General features: G+C 38.2%; 1 long non-coding RNA gene across 5 annotated transcripts in view; it reads right to left on the bottom strand.

Annotated features, from left to right (window-relative positions):
• Positions 1–474: 474 nt before the first annotated feature.
• Positions 475–21068, bottom strand: part of LOC141969800 (uncharacterized) — a 35320-nt gene continuing 14726 nt past the window's right edge. For 2 of the 5 annotated variants that reach the window (XR_012635092.1, XR_012635097.1), the window contains exons 2-4: positions 20135–20219; positions 4081–4192; positions 475–865 (exon numbers count right to left, since the gene is read on the bottom strand). This is a non-coding gene — a long non-coding RNA (uncharacterized LOC141969800). Of the gene's footprint in view, positions 866–1644; positions 1819–4080; positions 4193–20134; positions 20225–21068 lie in introns of all 5 variants that reach the window. The other 3 variants (XR_012635093.1, XR_012635096.1, XR_012635091.1) reach the window with 3 other exon arrangements.

Raw genomic sequence — 21068 nt, 5'->3', positions numbered from 1 at the left:
TGTGTGCAAGACTTCCCTAAAAATTCTTCTCTGCGCCAACGTGTAAAACACTGTGTGGAGAGTCTCCCCTGCAGAGCAGGAGACACAGCGGTACTGCTTCTACGCTAAATACTTGTGTTTGATTCATACTGCACACATACTGATGTTTGTGGCGATATAAAGAGCTGCAGAAGGATAGCATCATATTTAAATATAAAGTGGATAGCCAACTTGAGGGGTTTATATTACAGAAATTCCCAGAAATAAAACAAAGAATTTTGAAATAAGTGCATTTCACTTACCCAGATACTGAAATAACCACTTCACAACTAACCTGTTAGCATAGAACCAGTAGTAATTCTGGACAGGGTAACACAAGGAAGAAGACACTTGACATGTAATCCTTGTATTTCCTCTTTTCATATGAAATCCTGCTTACACAGGCAATCACACAGACAAAAAAAATGTGCTTAATACTTGTCGTCTTCTCCTTCTTAATGCATCAAACATAACAATATCAATATAAAAGAATGGCTTTTACCCACACATTTAATTTGATATAAAGAATTGAATTCCAATGAGCAAAAAAATAAATCAACATAGACTTTTTCATTTTTGCTCTTGAATACCTTTACTTCCAACACTGTATGTTAGTAGTCCCACATGATCTTCTGTCCAGACTAGGCTGCTGCTTTATGCCAGCTGCAGAAGTGAATTGATGCAGTCTGCATGGCAGTGTACATATGCAAGATGCAACCTGCTTGGCCCTGGTGACTGTCAGTACCAAATCTCTGATAGAGGGTTTGATCCACTTTATGATCTTTCTCCAAAACACTTCTTAATAACTTCACAATTTTTGGTTGATTAAATTTGTGTCTGCTGTCTCCTATTTAAACAAACAAACAAAACAAAGAAAAAACATGTAGAAGCGCTGCATTTAGTATCTATGCATGAGCAGAAGGCCTTGATTTATTTGCTCATTTGTTTGCATAGCTCTAACTATGGTTATTTATCTAGATTATTTATTATTCATAGACCTATGTAAACACTGGCCACACACACCATCAGTATGTTTGCAGTTCTGCATCTGCAGTGATGGATTCTGACCAGCCTTTCAGAAATATTTTGTGGTCATTTCATTCTAGAAAGAGCATCTTGCTGATTAAAGAATAAATTAGAGATCTTGACCCCATATTCAGTCATTCTTTTATATAAACTGACTTCAGTGTAATAATTAGGAATTTTAATCTGCCCATAGGTTTACAGGGTGTAACAATGAGTTTTATGAAGAATTAACTATTTTCAGCTGAACCTGTGACACTCATACCAGGTGAACAAACACAAAAAACATATATACAGAAATAAAATAACTGTTCCTTTATGTCTTCTTTTTATTTGTTTTGGTCATAAAATACCAAGATCTTGCTGTAGTTTTCAATCAATATGAAATGCATTTTGTTTATAAATGAATATTCTGGTTTGCTGCATTGGTTTATAATAAATAAACAGCAGCAGCTAAGTATAGAAAGATTAATTTTCACTTTTATCCTTCACTAGCAAGAAGTTATTCTCCAATTACTTATTAACTGTGGAATAATACTGAAATTAAAATGAGAAACCCAGTCAATATTGCATGCATCAAAAATGATTAAAATCTTCACTTACTGAGAACTGTGAAATGTTTATTGGTTTTTAGACATAGAGTCCTCCAGGGAGTGCTACAAATCCACACAAACTCACTGCATTTTCGATGTTGCATTTGGAGCGTTGATTTAGATGAAATACGTGTAAAAACTCCTGTAGGCAGACAGCTCTCTAGTGACTATCCATCTGCAAAGGCTCAAGAACATAAATTATTCCAGCATGAGTCTGGAATAAATTATGCTCACTTCACAAACTCTAGATCTGCTTGATGCACACAGTAGTGAAGGAAAAATTGTTGTGTCTTAGAGTTAGAGAACAAGAGGGTTTTTTAACCATCCTGTATATATCTGTGTAATTTTATACTGAACTTTTTTCTAAGTAGTGTAACTTTAATGAAACCAACAAAGGAAAGAGGACTTTTGAAAGTAGGACATGAAATTACGTGCGACTGGTCTGGTACAGCAGGTTCCCTGTGCTACATCAGAGACAATGGTAAAGCGGCTGCCTTCTCTTCAAGAAAAATAAAAATCAAGCTTTTTTCCCCACAGCATCCTACTTAGTCCAGATCCCTTAAAGCTACTCTGTATCCCCTGCAAACGTAAAAGCACTGCACTTTCTCTTCTAGGTCTATCTCCTAAGACTGTCAAAAAGACTATTCGGATTGGATCAAACCAAAAAACAATTTCCAATATTCTGTCTCTAGAAAACCAGAGCAACTATACAGCGGTTTATCACTTGCTGCTATTATACACCCAGATACTGCATATGACCGCTGCATTTAACACCTGTCTCAGGGCTTGCCTTCCATGAATTTACTGTGTATCTTCTGAGTTTACCTGTCTTTAAGCCTTTGCAACATGTTGTGTCAATAAGCCTCACACTTCAGCTACCCAGTCTGTGAAAAAATACTCTCTTTCATTTGGTTTGTTCTCCAGTAATTTCTTGTGTACCACTTGTTCCTGTGCTGTGATAAATAATTATTAATCTTTCCTATTTACCATCTCTGTGTCTTCTGAAGAAATAACACCCTACATTAGCCCTCGGTCATTTCTTGTCCACACAGAAATCTTATTCCATTTATACAGTCCTCATTCAGAAGCTATTCAATGCAGCTGACCATTCTTTCTGCTTTTCAGTGTATTTTTCTAGGTTTACCTATATTGTTTTTGAGATGAGGTGACTGTACACCACAGGCTATGTATCAGCAGAGTAGTTTCTGATTTGTTCTTTAGTATTTCCCTAACAATTCTTAATTGTTTTAGCTGCTGCTGAGCACTGGGCTGACATCTTTATCAGGCTCTCCAAGGTGTGTTTCCTGAGATGTAATAGTTAATTTAGTGCTCATTGCAATGTAGATGTATTTGTTTTCCCTACATGCGTTGTCATTATTGAACTAGAATTTATTGACTTCTGTTTTATTATCCAAACAGTCAGTATCAAGAGGGGCTTTTTTAATTCTTTGCATAAGCTTTAGTTTTTCTATCTTGAGTAATTCTGTGTTAATACAGATCTCAGCCCAGATTCCTGTGGGTCTCCAGCAGTAACTTCCTTTCCTTGAGAAAACTGACCATTTATTCTTTCTTCCTTGTTTCCCTCATGCTTTTCCCAATGGTGAACACGCCATGTTTATCTATGAAATCAAGCCTGATTTGTGCTGTCATATCGTACTACAAACACTGTTTCAGGCAATGAAATATGTAATTAGTCATCCTTGCCATTTGCCTTCTGTTTTTCTTTCCACATTACTTCTAGATATAATTCTTATGCCTTTTTTGCTTCCATTTTCTGTCTCTACCACTTTCCCTCGCTGTCTTGTGTTCACTTCCTCATCCATCCACTTTCCAATCCAACATCTTCTTCTGTTCAGCTTTCCTGCAGGATCAACCCTTTCCTCACTACTCACATCTCTTTATGCAGGCTTATTAGAGCTAGAACAACTGCATATGTGTTCATCACTTCTCTCCTTACCCTATCCATCCCTCTTCCACTAAAAATGGAGGCAATAAGATACAATCTGTGCATGAGCCAAAGTCACTGAACTGAGTGGAAGTCTCTCCACTGGAGTAAGTAGAGCTGGAGTCAAGTTTCATGTGAAAGCAGGCTGACTTATGTATGAGGCTGGTTTACAGATAGACACTGCGCTGCTATTCCCAGCAGAGTTAGGTGGTAGGGAATATGCCATGTCTCCTCTTGGGCTGTTCAGGAAGGTGATTTGGACTTCAGGATAAGATGGAGAGATTTGCCCAAATCAGTTGAGGTGCACCAGGCTGAATCATACTCCTCCTAGCTCATCTGCCTCTGGTGAATTGCATCCAAGCAATAGCTCTCAGAGCTATGTATAAATTTGGCTAACTACACATTTCCTAATATTTGGTGACTAGAGGACAGCAGAGCTGCCAGCACATATGGAGAAGAATGAACAAACAAGTGTGCCAGACAGGAAGTTGATTAACTCACCTGGGCTTGCTGCAGATGCTGGTAGAGGCAACAACAGCAAAACAGGACACCGAGCATTGCAGTCACCAGCTTGGAGAGCTGTGTTGAATCTAACTCTTCAGTTCCATGACTCCTAAAAAGAGGGAGCAACCACAGTACTTAGATGTTAGCATGATCATAGCAGAGATGGAGCAGCCATCCTATCTCCCATCTGTCACTGATGACACCTGTGGAGAAACACATGTTGGGACACTGTAGTATAACTTCTTTCCCACATGGCGGGACTTCTTTCCTCATACCTCAAGCCTTGATTCGTTTAGCCGCCCTTTTTGATGCCAGCCATTCCTTTTCTTCCTCATATATGCAACATCCTTGGTTATCCAGGGAGCTCTGTGGGATTCAAGATTCCTAGTACATGGAAAATTTTGTGAGATTGGAATATGTGGTGATGGGTGAGAAAGTGGAAAAGATAACTTCTGTGATGTGGCTTGTTACTTTTACCATTCTTGGAGCCATTTGTCAAGCACTAAGTCAAATAACCAATAACAGGACATTGTTCTTTAATCTTCACAATGAAGGAATCCTTATTTTTCATCTATCTCCACCAGACTTTGCTCTTACATTCACAAATATCTTACTCCTTCAATGGCACTGAAACCAACAGGGATATTTGTAGGGTGAGATATTATTCCACCAAATAAATACTCTCACTGTGAGAAAGAGTGGTGGACTGAACATATTTGGCACAGTGAGGCATTCTGCAGAACTGGGGACAGCATGGGGGAGTGAAGGTGCTGCAATCAACTATTTCAGTGAAAATAACTGAGTGAGTCAGCTGTTATGTGTTAGAAGTGGTAATGGCGATAATGACCACACCTTGTGACCATGCTGCTCTCCTTTTGCCAAGGATTGTTTTCTATTGGGTGACCTCTTCTTCAGGGTAGTCAGGATATTTCTGCTACTGCAATGCTTTCACACAAAGGTTCTTTATGCCAAATAACATCATATCTTTGCCGGAGGGTGTTCATGGTCATTGTTTCTTCAATGCGTCTCTAATTAATTTTGCCAAAGCCACCCACCTTCTGCCATCTGTCAGGTGGCAAGCAGAAAGAATGTGGCTTCATACAATTAGATATTTTGAAGGACAGAAGAACATGTGGTGAGGTGAGAAGGATATGGAGACAAATTCAGATCGTCACCTCACAATAGCTTCCTTTATATGATAGCTAACCAATCATAATGGACTATTATATCTATAGTATATAAACTAGGGAGTTAAAAACCCACAGATTAAGAAAGTGCAGCAATGTTATGAAGCAAGACATACTAAAGCCCTTTTTGGTCTAATATATCGATGACAACAATAATACAATTATTGTAGTGATTCTTTTTAACCAGTAAGCTGAGTCCTTATAGACAACGCTCACAGTTTCTACTTCCCATAAGAATAAAAGTGCATCATCTTTTACCTTAACTGTTTCCACATTTCCATATGCTTCCAGTTATTTATCTTAATTGTGGAAACCAAAAAAGACACAACGTGTGAAGAAATGGCTCAACCTGCCTTCCGTAGGCCACGCTCTATGTTCTTTGCACTCTCCAAAGCTGCCTTGCACTTTGATTAACTTGACTAGGAGTTATGTTTGTGTCTATACCCACATAAAATGAATATATAACATGGCTTCACATGGCTCCACAGCACTGAACTGAAATTCCAGTAGAACTTCAGCTGTGGTATTAAACATGTATTTACGACTGAATGTGAGTCGCAAGAAAATATTTAAGAGTCCATAGAAACTTTTCTTTAAGGTATGCAATCTCTAAATATTTGGGTTTACATGATGGTCCTTTAGTTAGGATTTATTAGACTGTTTCATATTTGCCTTTCTGTTTATTTTGTAAAAGTATACTTGTCTAGTGCACATTTTTATGCCAGCCTTGCTTTGCATTTTTACAGTCTGCTAATTAGACCATTTTAACTAATTTGTTTGCATTTTGTATGAGCAAGTTGGGCTTTTGGATTGACTAATGTAATTGCAGCCAGTTTCTGCCAAATACAAATTACTCTTTCTAGTGTGAGCTAGAGAGAAAAGTAAATATTTAATAGCCATCAATACCCTTGCAGCATTTTAGAGTGTGCTTTTTTCCTATGGAAAGTTTAAATAATTTCTTCAGTGCTTGATTGCACTTTAATGTTAAGAAATTATTTTTTAATCTTCTTTGAAATAATAATGAATTAGACATTTTAGCATCTCCATAAGGGTTTTACTTCTGTGCACTTTGCAGTTTTAAATTTCAAGCTTTAAGATCTGGTACTTTCATGTTTGAAGTTTATTTGTGTAGCTTTTCATATATTGAATACTGTCTCCTGAAACCATTTTCCTGGAATGTACTTGGGTTTTAATGTTTCTAAGTGGATGAAGCCAAGTCTTATAGCAATGTGGAATTTTTGCTTGCTTTCCCTTTTTTTATTCTTTTTCAGAAGAGAATAGGAAATGAGAGGAACTTGTTACCAAACCTCAGCATTATTGGAATCTGTCTTTTGAACAGCAAATCTGATGTTCTTCATCTCTGCAGAAGTGGACATTAAGGCGTAGGTACACCAGAGGCTTAAGCAGGTTAAAGATCCTCAGTTTCCAGCCTTAATATTCCCAGGTACTTGCCACAGTCCAGATTGGGAAGACCACCTGCCTGCCAGGGCAGGGCAGCACTCCTCCTTGCCCTCTTCCTTTCTCACACCTCCCTCCTGCCATGACCTACGCAGAGGACAAGGGTATTTCTGCCTCACCCAAGGGGCTGCCTCCGAAACATTATACACGGGCCACACTTCTCAGATCAGGGCCAACATAAAAGTGCTGAAAGGTGTTGCTTTCTGACAAAATTTAGTGAGGGTGCTCTTCACCCTGGTGTACCCGTCTGCACAGCGTCAGTGCGTTTTCCCAGGCGTATGAGTGTTTCGGCCTCTAATTTATTTTTCCACATGAAGCTTTCAATTGCATGGGTCCCATAAATGCCTTAAACAATGGCCTAAGCGGTGGGGCTGCTCTTGCTCTCTGTCCCCTAGTGAATGTGAATAATCCATGGAAAGCAGAAGGATTTGAGCAGGAGTGATAGGTAATGGTTATCTGGTGCTGGGGTTGTCTTAGTGCGTTTCCAACCTTACCTTACCTCTTGTCAGTCATCTTAGGCAGCTGTACCAGTCCCAGAATGCTGTGGGAAGGAGAACCTGCCTTTGGCCATCTTACTGTTTAATCTGACAAAGCTAAAATAATAACAGATCTAAGGAGAGAGAAATCAAAACACCTTTTAGCTGAGCACTTGACGTGTCAGTACTCATTTTCTTTTCAGATAGGGTGCAACTTCAAGTAATATTAACCCATCCATAATTATTAATTAAGAGGGTGAATACATAATCACTGCCAAGTCACAACAAAGGTCCGTGTCATCATCAGGCTATATAACCAGGTTCTGAATTTCATAATCACAACAACCAAATTCTGTCTCTCTGTCCCATTTCTGTTACACCAAACGTGTCACAGAGCATGAAACAACATGTTTTTGATGGATGCTCTATCATTGTCTCTCGTTATCTTTGCAATCCTCCCATTGTGCACTATGAAGAGGTGTGTTGCAAAAGGTAATCTTTTTTAGCTTCTGGTATTTGCATGGCCTAGATGGATAGGGAGGTGATTTGATCAGTGAACTAACCATACTCTTCTGTGGAAGTTACTATTAACAGGCAGTTTTACCTGCCCTCCTGAATAAGTTTAAGTATGGCATTCGGTTAGTAAACCCAACACTACCATTCTAGGATATCTGCAAGTCTCACAAGCATCAGTAGCAAATTTGAGCATAACTCAGTGATAATTTCTCTGCTTGGATTAAAACCTCATTTTTTAGATGTAACACTACATTTAATGCTAAAATTCAATACTGAAAATCTGTAACTTATCAATAAATGTAATAAAAGTAGATTTAATACTAAATTTTGGTGCATATTTTCCATAACCACTCTTTGGGAACAGTGCTCTGTGGTCCTAATTCATATTAATTTCTTGAATAAGTACTTTTTGTTCCTAGATACAGAGAAAAATAACTTCCTGTGTATCCTTATATTTGTTATTTTGGTAACGGTGTTTTGGTGACAGAGAGGACAGAATATCAAATGGATTTGAGTACGTACCCAGTACTTTTCTGAGTGTGCCTATCTGAACATATGTTGAAAATCTGGTGTGATTTTGGTACCCCTGAGAGGAGATAAAAGAATGGAAGCTTTGAAGATGTTGGTACCATCACACAAGGACTGTCTGAAATAGCTGCACACATTGTCTTTAGAAATGAGAAGGAAGTTAGGTTATTTTCTCACTTCTGACCATTCTACAATTTATCCATGACTATATTCTCTTGCTGCTCACACAAGTAACACAATAACACTTCAGTCTTAAGCAGTTGGCCTTCACACTGATATACAACTGAACATGTCAGCTGATGCTTACTGTGATGCAGAGAACAACCAAGAACTGGACTGGCTCTGTTTTAAGTCATAGATAACTGAAATCTATTTTAATCATCTCAGTCACAGGAACGTATTTTCTAAATGTGTTCTGTCAAAACATCCCAAAAAGTGACATGTAATCCAACGCACATGTTTTATTCTTGATTACATTTGCAAATTCAATCTCAGTCCTTTCAAGGCATTTTGAATTTAAAATAATATTGTTAAACGCTTGTGTTCTCAATACTTAACTAAAGCAGTGCCACAGGAATATTCAATAAAGGACTTCAGCACAATAATTCATCTATTCACTGAATACCCTGTCTTAACAACTGATAATTTTTACAGATCTAACCCCTCTCCGGAGATTTAATCATTCTTCAAAATGTAATGACAAGAGATGAGATGCTAAAAAAAATATATAGCACATTCCAAATTGTTCAGTAAATAAATATCTAACATAAAATACAGATGCTTTTCACCAGCTGCATCACAAGACCTTTCAGTGCCTGCTCTTGGCTTATAAATTCTCTATTTCTTTAAAAGCCTATGACAATCAATGTCTTTATAATGTCAGGTCCTTGTAAGACTGTGCAGGAAAACAAATCCCAGACATTTAGTTTTCTAAAGCTACAATGGTGTTTCTCACACTGACTCAGCCTGAATGCTTCTGCTGTGCTAGGTTGTATCAGTAATTTTCAGCATTTCATATTTCAATGCAAAATTATTTGTTTGAAATTTTGACTATTTCTAAGCCCAGTATTTCTGTGCCAGAAGAACAGTTTGAATGTAAGGGATGATGCATGGGTGTCTGTGTTGCTGTTACACTCCAGCAGAATTCTTGATCCAGATGATGAACATAGAGTAGGGTATGGCAGTTAGTTCTTAACCATATATAAACTCTCGAACTTGTGCTCTGTCCATAACATCTTTCCACTAAGGATAGACATACAAATTTCCATGTGAACAGGAAGACATTTTGCAATAATTGTGTGAAATAAAAGGGGAAAATTCAATCATCAATTTTAGACTACTTTATTTATACAAAGCTGTAGATGTTTCTAGTGTTAATTAAACTCTTTCCAGTATAAACATAGTGAAACATTGTCCAAGAGAAGCTGTTGCTTCATTTCATGTTATTTGCATTCGTAGTTTGGACTTAATAGAACAAAGTGAAGATATGTATGGGAAAAGTATGTGAGGAGAAAGTGCATGCAAAGCAGTGATGTAAATAACACAACAGAAAGAAAAGCTGAAGAAATAAAAATGGTCTGATTAGGTGTTGGTGGAAGATTTTCTATTCACCTGTGATAGAAAGTGGTATTAAAATATCTGGTCCTCATAGAGCTTTACATTAATATAGGACTTCTGCAAAATTTAGTGTATCGATCAATGCCTGGGTTTGCGTCTCCAAGAGTTTAGATCTGCATCTGACCATCACCTATGTAATGCACTTTGACACAATGCATTGCTTGCATGGCTGCCAACTATAAAAATTTGTTTGCAAAGATGAACCTCACTTAGAAAGGTGATAAAGACATAATGAACAGGAGCAAAACTTTTTAATTGTTAACCCATTCTATAATGTATGTGAGGTATACTTTAAAAAAAAAACAAGAATGTCAGTTATGTTTGAAAATGGTTTCAGATTAACAAGGGCAGATATAATCCCAAGTACTGTTCAAAGGTCAGTTAAAAGTTTAAAGGTTAAACCCTGCTACTTTTTTTTTCAGTTCCGACTCCAAAGGTTCAAAAAGAAAGGCCCATTTCTACTCCCAGCTATGCTAGTGCGAATTTAGTATTCATAAGTGTTTGGTTTTAGCTGAGTTGATGTGGATTTACAGCACAAAGACTACCAGCTCTGGCTCTACACTGTTGCTTTGCAGCTCAGTTGAAAGAACAGATTTTGTTCAACTTCCACTTTCCCATGAAAAAAAAAAAAAAATCCATGCAAATTTGCCCATGGAATTTTCAGAGCAGAGAAGCTACCCAAAAGACTCTGAATACACTGTGGAGACTGAAAATAAATATATAAAGAAAGGCAATTTCCATATTAAATAAATTGATTTGAAACTCATTGTCTCATAGCAAGAATAATATTATTTGATCAGTAGTTTTACAGCATTTTTAAATATGGTGGGAGTGTTGGATTCTATTTTACAAGGGAGGTTTGTCAACAGTAATAACATCATAACCCTATTTCTATAATAACCTAACAGAAGCCACACCACTGGGGAAAAAAAAAAAAAAAAAGAGTGCATTTTCTCAAATGAGATTTCCAACTAAAATAACCTGAGGAAATATATAACAACAGTGTGACTCTCAGGTGTCTTTATGTTTTCTTTTCTACTTGTTTTTCTACTATTATCAATAATAAAACCATAATATTTAGCAAAAGCTTTAAAAAATGTCAAACAATAAATAAAAGTATTCATATTTTCATCTTTTCTTCAAGCCTACCTCTCGGACTCCACTCTTATCCATGTTCCCTGAGGACAGAAAGTCTTCCAAGAGGTTCAGGGTCACTCCTGATACAAATTGCAAACACAATGCACTTGGGCTCTGGGGCACTGCCTTCACCTCCTCTCTGCCAGCCACACTACACACCAAAAACCCATCTACAATTGCTCTGTCCTGACCAGGTCCCTGAGCAGTAACTACTGCAGAAAGATGCTTAAAGAAAATGTACAGAGTTTAATGGCAAATATATAGAAAGAATACAAACCACATTCTGCAAATTCTCTTCTGGCATCTTCCCGGAACATTATCCAAAGAAGCAGCTGGGTTAACAGCAGCAAGAAGACTCTCAGGATCCCTTAACTCTCCTCTTGGTCTTACAGACTCTTTGAAATTGCCTGTTCTGCTCCTGTGTACTCCGGTTATTTCTTCCTCAGCTCCTTGCATTTCATATTCCACCCCTGAGTTGTCTCTTCGAGTGTCTCCTCAACATCTCCACTGCTCCCCAAAGCTCCCACTCCCATTCATACCACGCTATCCTGCTGCTTTCCTGTCCCTGCACAATGCCGATTCATGGACAGTTCTCACCTCACAGTTCTCTATCTGGTTTTCAAACCATATAGCACTATGAAGGGGCTTTTTATAAAATATTTTTTTTAGATTTGTTTTTTCCTTTTGAAACTCTCTGAAGGAACTAGACAAGCTTTAAGTCATGACCTCATGCAGAAGGAAGGACCAAGTATTGCATGAGAGGCAAAAATGAGAAATGGCAGCCTTTTAATAATACATCCAATTATTCCTGAAAAAGTAGTATATGGTTCTGGAAATTACAACTGGTCTTATGACCCACCTTCCAACTTGTGGCTTGAAAAGCTGCAAGATTTTTCCTCCCCTTTATCAGATATCTGTAAAAGCACTTCCAGCAAGAAGAGTTGCTCATGCAACCTTGTGGGATTTTTTTTACATTTTCAACCTTTGTAAAGATTCATACAAAGAAATTCAATTGCTTGGATATGGATAGAAAATGGCTCCACAAGAATGAGAACTTGGGCAGTGTATATTCATTTCAAAAGTCAAAGAAATATTGATGGAAAACACTTCTGCATCTTCCACTGGAATTACTGAATAGATTTGATTAAATATATAAACTTCACTTTACTATTCAAGTTCATCAAGCATGTTTGGAATAACAATTATTTTATTAACATACTGACATAATCTAGTCAAACAAAATTAAATGTGTTTTGGGGTAATAAAATGTAAAGCCTTATTTAAGTATCTTTGCTTTTTTAAAATAACGGAGATACAGAGATTTCTGCAGAAGCAAAATTATATTCCCACAAAAACTTTAAACTAAAATAATTAACCTCAGCCTTGCCAGAAGCATCTTTTTCCTTAGGGGCATGGACCAGCTGTCCTCAAAGAGAAATTTTCGTTTCAGAAAGCTCTTGGGAAAAATTTACGAAATACGCTGTTACGCTATTTATAAACAACAAGTTGTCTCTAATCTGTTCCCACTAATCCATATAAAACCAGAAGAAAAAGAAAAAAATTGCTCTTAGAATAAAAATTCTCAAAGAGGGAGACTTTTCTGAAGGGAAAAGTTTCATTTTAGGTGAGACATCACATTCAAACCATGACAATGGCTTAACAACCTGTACAGGCTCAATTTATACATCTGGCATCAATTTATGCCAGATTTTCTGAACTGTGAAACATGAGTGATATCTCTTACCTTGCTCAGAGCAGCCAACACGCTTTAGTTTGAACAATATTTGATTTTCCTTGTCCCATTGCCTGATCTGGTGCACCAGGTTCGGCCTTTTTAGCATTTTACCATGACATCCTTGTTATCTGTTGCCTCGAAGTTTTTGATGGTGCCATATATGTACATGATGCCCCTTAAGCAGCAAGGTTCAAAACTGCTGAATTTGTGCACCCATGCATTAATCTACATGCAAGAATAATCTAGTTAATGAAAAGATGGCCAGGGGAAAGCATAGCCTGTCTGTAAGCTTGGGATGTGAGAGGTAGCATGGGCTGTAGTTGGCACTAAGAAGACCTAAAACTGCCACTGACCCATTGCATGATTCTGAGGAAGCCATTATACCTTTCTATTGTGCTTTTCTTCTCAGCCTTCATCTCTCCAACACAGCAGCCCTTCACAGCAAGATCTGTCTCTTACGATTTGTGTCTCACAGTGGGAGCTCAGCTGGAGCTTCCAAATTAGAGCTGATTGGGAATTTTTCAATGAAATGAATTTTCATTAGAAAATGCAGCTCAGTTTCAGTGCAGTTCTGCAGTTGTGGTGATGCTCACCCAACACGTGAAGATCCAAATTCACATAATAATTCGGAAAAATACATTCTTATAGGAAGTAAATCATCTCTAGCAGGAGCTGTGGAGTGCACCTTGCCCTAGGATAACTATCAGGCTGTGGATGAATTGGCACAGTCATCCGTAGTTAGAGAGACAGCAGGTCAGGAATTCAAACCTGAGTATGCTACGGGAGATCACATGCTGTACATGTTTGCTTGTTTGTTTTTATAAAAACAACCCTTCTAAAAGCACTTGGATTTGCTACAGGAAAGAACTGGAGCATCAGTAAAATCCTGGAAAGTTTCATGGGTGGGTCTACTTGGTCTCACTCGGTTCTGCTCTGAACCCCGCAAACTGTTAACAGTAAGATCAGACATATTTTACCTCATAAAATACTTACAGTCTGAAGCAGACAGACAACTTCAGAATAAATCATGACCAAATATTTGAGGAGGGTTAATGACAAAAAGAAAGATAATTATTTTTTTTAAATAATTCCAAAGCAAAATAGAAAGACCTTCTAGAAATTAGTAAAAACAAGTTGTCCCTAGCATGAGGAAGGAGATGGCAGTAGGTGGGTGTGGGCAAAGAGAATAACTGTATCAGTAACCCAAAAGAAATAGTAACAAAGTTTAGTGGAGAGGACAGGAAATTAAAGCATGGAATTAGGGGGAAAGTGGTATAATGCTTTATTAAGTTTTGATGTGCCATAATAAGAGCAAGGAAATAACTAGGAATTTCCAGAAGTTATATCATTACAGCTTTTAGAGTATTTCCTTAGTATCTTCTGAGAATTATTTTTGGTGGAACACTCTGAAGAGAAAAACACTTTAGAAAGAGTTTGTTTTTATAAAAAAGGATTTGTTGTTATGAAGCAAATCTCCACTATATGCCAGCATAAATTGCTAACTGTGTAGAACACTGCAGCAATATCAAAATGGCAGTGCTGAAGTGAAGATGTGTTTTCTCCCCTTCCTAGCCTCACTTCAGCTTCTCGTACTGACTGGCAGTCTAAAATAGCCTGTGTTTCTAACCCAGAGAGCAGTTGAGTCATGTTCAATTCACGTGGTTACTTTGCATCTGAGTATGATTGCACTACCAGTGTGGCATCTCCAAAGAAAATGCAAAGTATCATTTGCTGAAACAGCAACTCTGTAAACATGTCTCCAGGGGGCTTTTTGTTCAAAAGTTAAGACTATCGTGAATATCGTTTTGCTTAAGCTAAAGATTTTTATGGGATCACGCACTATTCTCTCTCTAGCCTCTGTCTAGCAAATGCCAAATCTGTGTGCAGGGCTGTGAACCTGGGGTTCAGGCTCTGGTGTAACAGAAATCAGGACAGAGTCTGATGCCTGGCATTGGCATTGCCACTGTGCTCACCTTTCAGGAAAATTAAGGCCTCTTTCTCTGGGAGCTAGTTTTGCTTGAGCACACTCCATAAGTTTCCATTCTCTAATTGTTCACTTTAGACTCACCCAGAACAAATAATTTTGCCAATTTGCAGAACAATATTCCAAGAGAATATATGGAGAACTTAGTCAAGCTCTGGAAGAAATCTCAAAAAAATATTGCATTGACAGTATGGATTACTAACAAAACCACTAAATTAGGCTTCTTCTCTTTTCCAGTGCAGGATGATGATCTGTATTACTTTCTCAGAAACAAAACTAATTGTCTCCTTTTAAATGACATGGCCAGTAAAAAAACAATGAACTATGGAGTCTTTTGTGGGCAAAAGATTTGCCTGTGAACCTTCTGCTACATAAATTGAGATTAAAAAGAGAAAAATTTGAGACAAACAAGCAGTGACCTGTGAGTGAGAGTTAAGCAAACACATAGATGAATTCAGAGGTGCAGCCCTGTGATGGGGAAATACACAGGGTAAGAAATGTTTACAGAGGAAAGTTCTGTGGATTTTCAAGCAGGGGAATAGCAGTGGTTACCTCCTGCTGAAATATCATAGCCGCAACGAAGTGGCAAAGATGACAACTGACATGTCAGAGACACATAAATCTATCCTTATAGGGCTGACAACTTGGTATGATTGCTCTCCAAAGATAACTTTATAACTTGCTGAAGTGTGATTTAAGGATGCCCTGGAGCAGCACTAACCTGTGTACCTTTCTTGTGGGTAACTTTTTATAAACTACAGCTTTAGTTAATAGCTTATGTAATTTTTCATTTGACCTACGGGTGTCCCATGTGGGTGGGATTTTCAAAAACTCTTGGGCCCAGATCCACAAAAGGATTTACACAGAGACGATTGCACCTATAATGTTTGTAGGAACCAGAGCAGAGACCTGGCCACAATTTAGCCTGTAATCTAGCAAGGACGCAGGAGAGGGGCAGCAACATCTTTAAATATTCACTAGGAAATCTACCCATGCTTATGTGTGAAATTGCTCTGGACTGTGACGATGTCTTAGCTCTGTTCCCACCAAAATGTAGTAAAATTAGGTGCCAGCCAAGTGCTCTTGAAAAGGCCAGAGTGAATCTTTCTTTTCCTATTGTAACTTTGATCCTTTCTAAAATATCTTTCAGAAAGAAGTACTTGAATTTTATTATCAGGTAGACCACTTCAGCAGGAAAAATATGTACTGGTTTTATTTCAGTGTTTTGTTTTTCAAGTGAACTATTGTATATGCATGCAAGAATAAAAAGGATGATAAAAAGGATAATACAATATCCAGTTTGGTCCCAGTGATGCCAGATGTGTTTAATCTGGAGCAGTTGATAATCTCTGCATGGAACTTGGGCTGTAGATCTCTGAATTCATCTTGCCTTTTTATGCTGGCAAAGAAGAGGGGTGGTATCTTCATATATGTCAAACACTAGGATAAATTATCTCCTCCATGGTTAACAGGTCACAAGCAGCAGTGTATCTTATAAATAAGCCTTTAGGGAAGCTGCTTTATTTCCATTTTTTCCATGTCTTTTCACAAAGCCAAACCATCCCCTGTGGCATTTGGGCACTCAGAAGACAGATGTATTTGAAAGGCCGTGAATAGTCAAACGACATAAATAGATGTGAAAAGCTGAGGTCCTTGCAATGCCATGCTACAAAATAGGTACTAGACTGGCAGCTTTTGCAGGAAGGCTTGGTGGTGATTTGCATCCTCAGACCACGAGATCTTTCAGCGAGTGTCTGTGAAGAAAAACAAAGTGCAGGTTGCACTGGCCTCACATCTGTGGAGCAGACAGCTACTTTTCTGAAGGCTGCTGCAGCACCAGGACATTACAAGCTAAACTCAGAGCCATGTTCTGACCACAGTCAGCTGCTGAATTCACACTCTTCTTACTGGGGAGAAAACGTCTTGAAAGCAGTAGAGGACCCCAAGGCTGTTTAGAGCTCCTCAAATGCTCCAGTGTTGTGGTAGCAGAACATACTCATCTGGCTTTCACTATGACAGGTAGTAAACTTAACTCAGGGTAAACTTCTGTGGGCTGCAGAGTGAAACGGAGAAAAGTCTTTGTTTGTCCTCTAGGGACAGTGTTATGGGAAAGCCTATAAAGTTGTCAGTCCAAGCACAACTGACTTCCAGGGGAGCACCAACTGCAGATAAATAGCAGTGTGAAGGCCTAAAGGCATGATAAGAATTCATCTCCAAAGCATGACAAGTTTATTTTGCTCGCACTTCCAGGACAGACAAAGTATGGTAACACTACTGTTGTTGTAGTAGTATGGTCTAAGGATAAAATAAGAACTGCAGGAAGAAGTAGTATTTTCTCCTAGATCAACTGTTTTAACTAGCAGGAAAAAAGCTTGCAGACACAAGTCCTTTTAAGCATACAAAAACCTTCCTCCCACTATTGGTATCAGCTATTCTAGTAGAGGAGGTTTCTTTTCCCTTGGAAACAAAGTGAGATATGAACTCTGCTCCAGTGCAAAATACTGGGTGATCTATGCCTACACAGTAAATAAGCACTGAAAATGTTTATTGGGAAATCCAATGAACTCACAACTCACTTTTTCCTAAGACTGACATGATTTTAAGGTTAGTCAGAAAAGAGGGTTTACCCCAATGGATATATTTTGTAGGCATAGTGATTTAAAGTCACATCCTTGCAGGAAATCATCATGGAGTATCTGAACACTTAAATCCTAAGAGTGAAATGTGGGCCCTGTGGAATTGGTATGGTTATAAGAATGCATAGGCCTTGTAATAGCATGTTTGTAATAAGGTGGAAGTTGGTATAGAGAATGGGAGAAGAGGAAAGCATATTCTACCTTAAAGCACTTGCACCCTGGCTCTTGATAAGAAGTCAAGGATGTATTTTATGCTGCATGGCACTTCAAGATTTACAACCTGTTGTCCTCACTGATAAAGAAAATACCACTTACACACAAGCAGCAGAAAAATCACATAAAAATAGTTTCAGCTACTTCCTACTTCAGAGGAAGAACTAAAGTGGTGCTGTTGTCCCTCAGCATCAAAAAACTTACACTTTGTCAGGTAAAACGCACCATTCACCACTTGCTGCAAAACATATGTTCTTGATAGTTCTAGCATTTCATTCCTTTTGCACTCTCTAGCTCTTAAATGAGGGAAAATCTGAGGATGATGCTATAGTATCATAGAAAATGGAAGCAGGGGGTTTTTTTAAAGCTCTCTAGTTCCAAGGAACTAAGATATTTCTTCTAAGTATTCATGGCAAAGACAGGAAAACCAAGGAAAAGTGACTCCAAAGTACCATTTGCAGTCAGATTTGGGGTGAATGTTCTCAAAAACTATTTTTCTCTTACACATACATTTTGTGGGCTTGAGCATTACGTCCAAAAAGATGATTGGGGACTACTGAAAAACAAACAGAAACCTGAAAGCAGGATAGTCTCCTAGACCCCTGAGTCCGGGGCAGGTACACTGCATTTCTGAGGCTGCCTTAAAGTCTAAGTCGGTCATTCTTACTCTGTTTTGGTACATGATCTAAAAGAAAGTAGTAGCACTGTTTCCTCTCACCCATGCATTTTGTCAGTGTTCACTTTAATCCCAGGTGCCATCAGAGACTCTTTCTTAATGTGTATTATTACTCAGGCCAGCATGGAGGGTTTCTCTTGGCACCGCCAGACGTAGGAGTAGTATAAATATATTCAGTGCTACAGTGATAAGCAAAGTCTTTAAAATAACATAGATCTCAGCACGCGTGTATTCAGTATCCATAAACAGTAAAGCACATTCAGCATTAACCTAAACAGAGGAAATCAGGTAAACTGGCACAAGCACAGAAAGCAAGTATAAAATGAGTCTTGATCAAATGGCTTCTACTTCATTTATTTTTCTCCTACTCTGACTGGTGTAACTTATAATTAGTTTCTGCCTGCAGTGGTGTGGTTCCAAAGAATGGTGGATTAAGGAGAAACTCTAGAATTTCTCTGTAACTTGACAAGTTATAACCTGAAAAGCCACACTTAGTCCATTAAAGATTTTTCACAGTGACATTTTAGTGCAGCTAGGGAAATACGCCACTTTGCCATTTATCATTTTCAGGGCATGGACAGTGAAAAGGAGGTTGCTATGAAGAACAAAATAAAATAGATTACACGTATAGAAGTGAGGTGAAGAATACTGATAAATATACACCACTGAATGTCAGCAAATGTCACTTGAGAAGCCATTTGCAGCTACCAGAACAGCCTTGCAAACCGGCAAAAGTAGCAAAACCAGGCAAAACAAGTTGGGTGTACTCACTTCCACATGAATAAGCAATAAACCTCTCTGAAGTTACACCAGAAAGTTGTTAAACTTGATAGATGAATCTTTTCCACATTGCTCTGTCTCATACTGTATATGGCTACAAAGGACTATGGATGGTTTAAAAGAGAAAAGAGAAAGCATTGCTGAGAATGCAACAATTCAAGCATTTTTGTTGAAACACTTGTGTTCTGCTTTGTATTAAAAGGACAGTTTGAACAAAGGAGTGATTCATCACACCGTTTTTTCTTCCATGGGGCTGCTCTTTTTTTGTCTGAACTTCGTTATCAGAGCTATTGTATTATTACCATTTCTCCGTTAAATATATTTTCTGCTCTAGCAACAGGGCTTAGAGTTAAATCAATTTGGGTTTGGTAGGCAGAAACCTTGCAAATGAAAGCTTTTCTGCTGAAAAACTTCTAATGGTAGCTATCTAGGATGCCATCTAAGTGTAAGCGAAAGACCTGCAAGATGTCTCCTATCTTTCCAGCAGCATCTGATTTGTAGATCTATGGATCAACTCCATTTTGGTTTATAGACACTTTGACCTGGAAAAGGCTCTCCTTGTGAAAGTTACAATACTTGAGAGACAACATCAAGATTCCTTCAGGCTTATTTTAATCTGGGCTGTCTGTTTGCAGCCTCTTGAACTACTCCTCATTGATAATAAACAGAAGTGAAGATCTTTGACTCAGAAAATATCTCCAAGGAAAAGTAGGAGTTCTTAACATTTCATAAACTCTGACTGCTTTTATATTTAATTTTCCATAAGATTCCTCCTCCCAAATTCTAATTTATCTTAGCAAAATCAGAGACAGCCTGCATCATTTTGATTTCATGAGACTGTTATCCCCAGACACCACACTCATGCAAATTTCAGATCAGTTTTGTTTTCATTAGTGAAAAGCAGCAACATGGATCACATAAATGGGGTCATACAGGAACTCCTTTATTGAAAATATTTCGTACATGCTAAGATACACTGACTGTAGAAGCATTTCCATCAAACTTCTCACCATATGTTCATGTAAAAGCTATAAACAACCAGCCCTACAACAGCATCCTAAAGCCTGGGAGTTTAAATCTTTGAAGAGAACAAATTTCTTGTACTTACAGATCCTGCAGATGGAGTAAGGGTGAACCTTCCTTTCTTGGGCAGGATGTTTATACAGTGAATTTTCTTTGTACGAGTCTTCACTCTGTTCTTGCAAAATCAAAATCCAAAGTGATCCTCATTAGCCAAACTGAACCCTTCATTAAATTAAATCTAAAGCCTGTTTTAGAAATTAACAATGAAAATCAGAAAGCAAAGATTAAACCGATGGGTTGAACTTTCCTGAACCGCTCCCTGCCCCCCTCCCCCCAATTCTTTGAAAACTGAAGTAATCTTTGAGGCAGAACAGGCATTTGACAGCATCCGTCATCCAGAAGCTCTGTAGCAGTTGTGCTGCTTCTTTGGTCTTGTTTTGAATTTCTCTGTCAATTTGAATAGATACAACAGAGTCTCAAGGAGTGATGCTCGCAAGCTGAGAAGGCAAGGACCGTGTCGAATGCAACAAAGGGGAAAAGATCTATCAGTTTGTTACCTCACAAATATCAGTGTCTCCAAAAGCTTGTCCTTTTACATAAGAGTGTGCAGTTAGTGAAAAACACAAGAAAGCTTGTTTACCTTTTATATGTGAAACGTACTATGTGTTACGTAATATGCTCAACATCCTTTAGAAACTCTGAAATGTATTACATATGCACACATTTGTCTTCAAAACAGACAAAAATACAGTTTCTTAAAGGGTATTTGAAAAGTAGAAATGCTTGGCCAAGAAGTTTTAAAGGAAATCTTGAGCAAATAGGCATCACATGAATAAATATGCTGATTTTGAGACAAGCGCTGAAAAGAAACTTCTGGTTAGCAGCCTGCCTAACCTAATGAATGGTTTAGTCCTTCCTTCCTCCATCTTAAGCACGAAAGCTGCTATCCACACCCCAGACTTGATCTAAACTACTGAATGCAACAGAGAAGTGCCTACTGACGTTGGCTCAGGCCCGAC

Source organism: Athene noctua, chromosome 1, assembly GCF_965140245.1.
Source record: "Athene noctua chromosome 1, bAthNoc1.hap1.1, whole genome shotgun sequence".
Lineage (NCBI taxonomy): Eukaryota > Metazoa > Chordata > Aves > Strigiformes > Strigidae > Athene > Athene noctua.
Note: the sequence above shows the minus strand (reverse complement) of the source record. Positions and strands in the feature narration are given on the sequence as shown.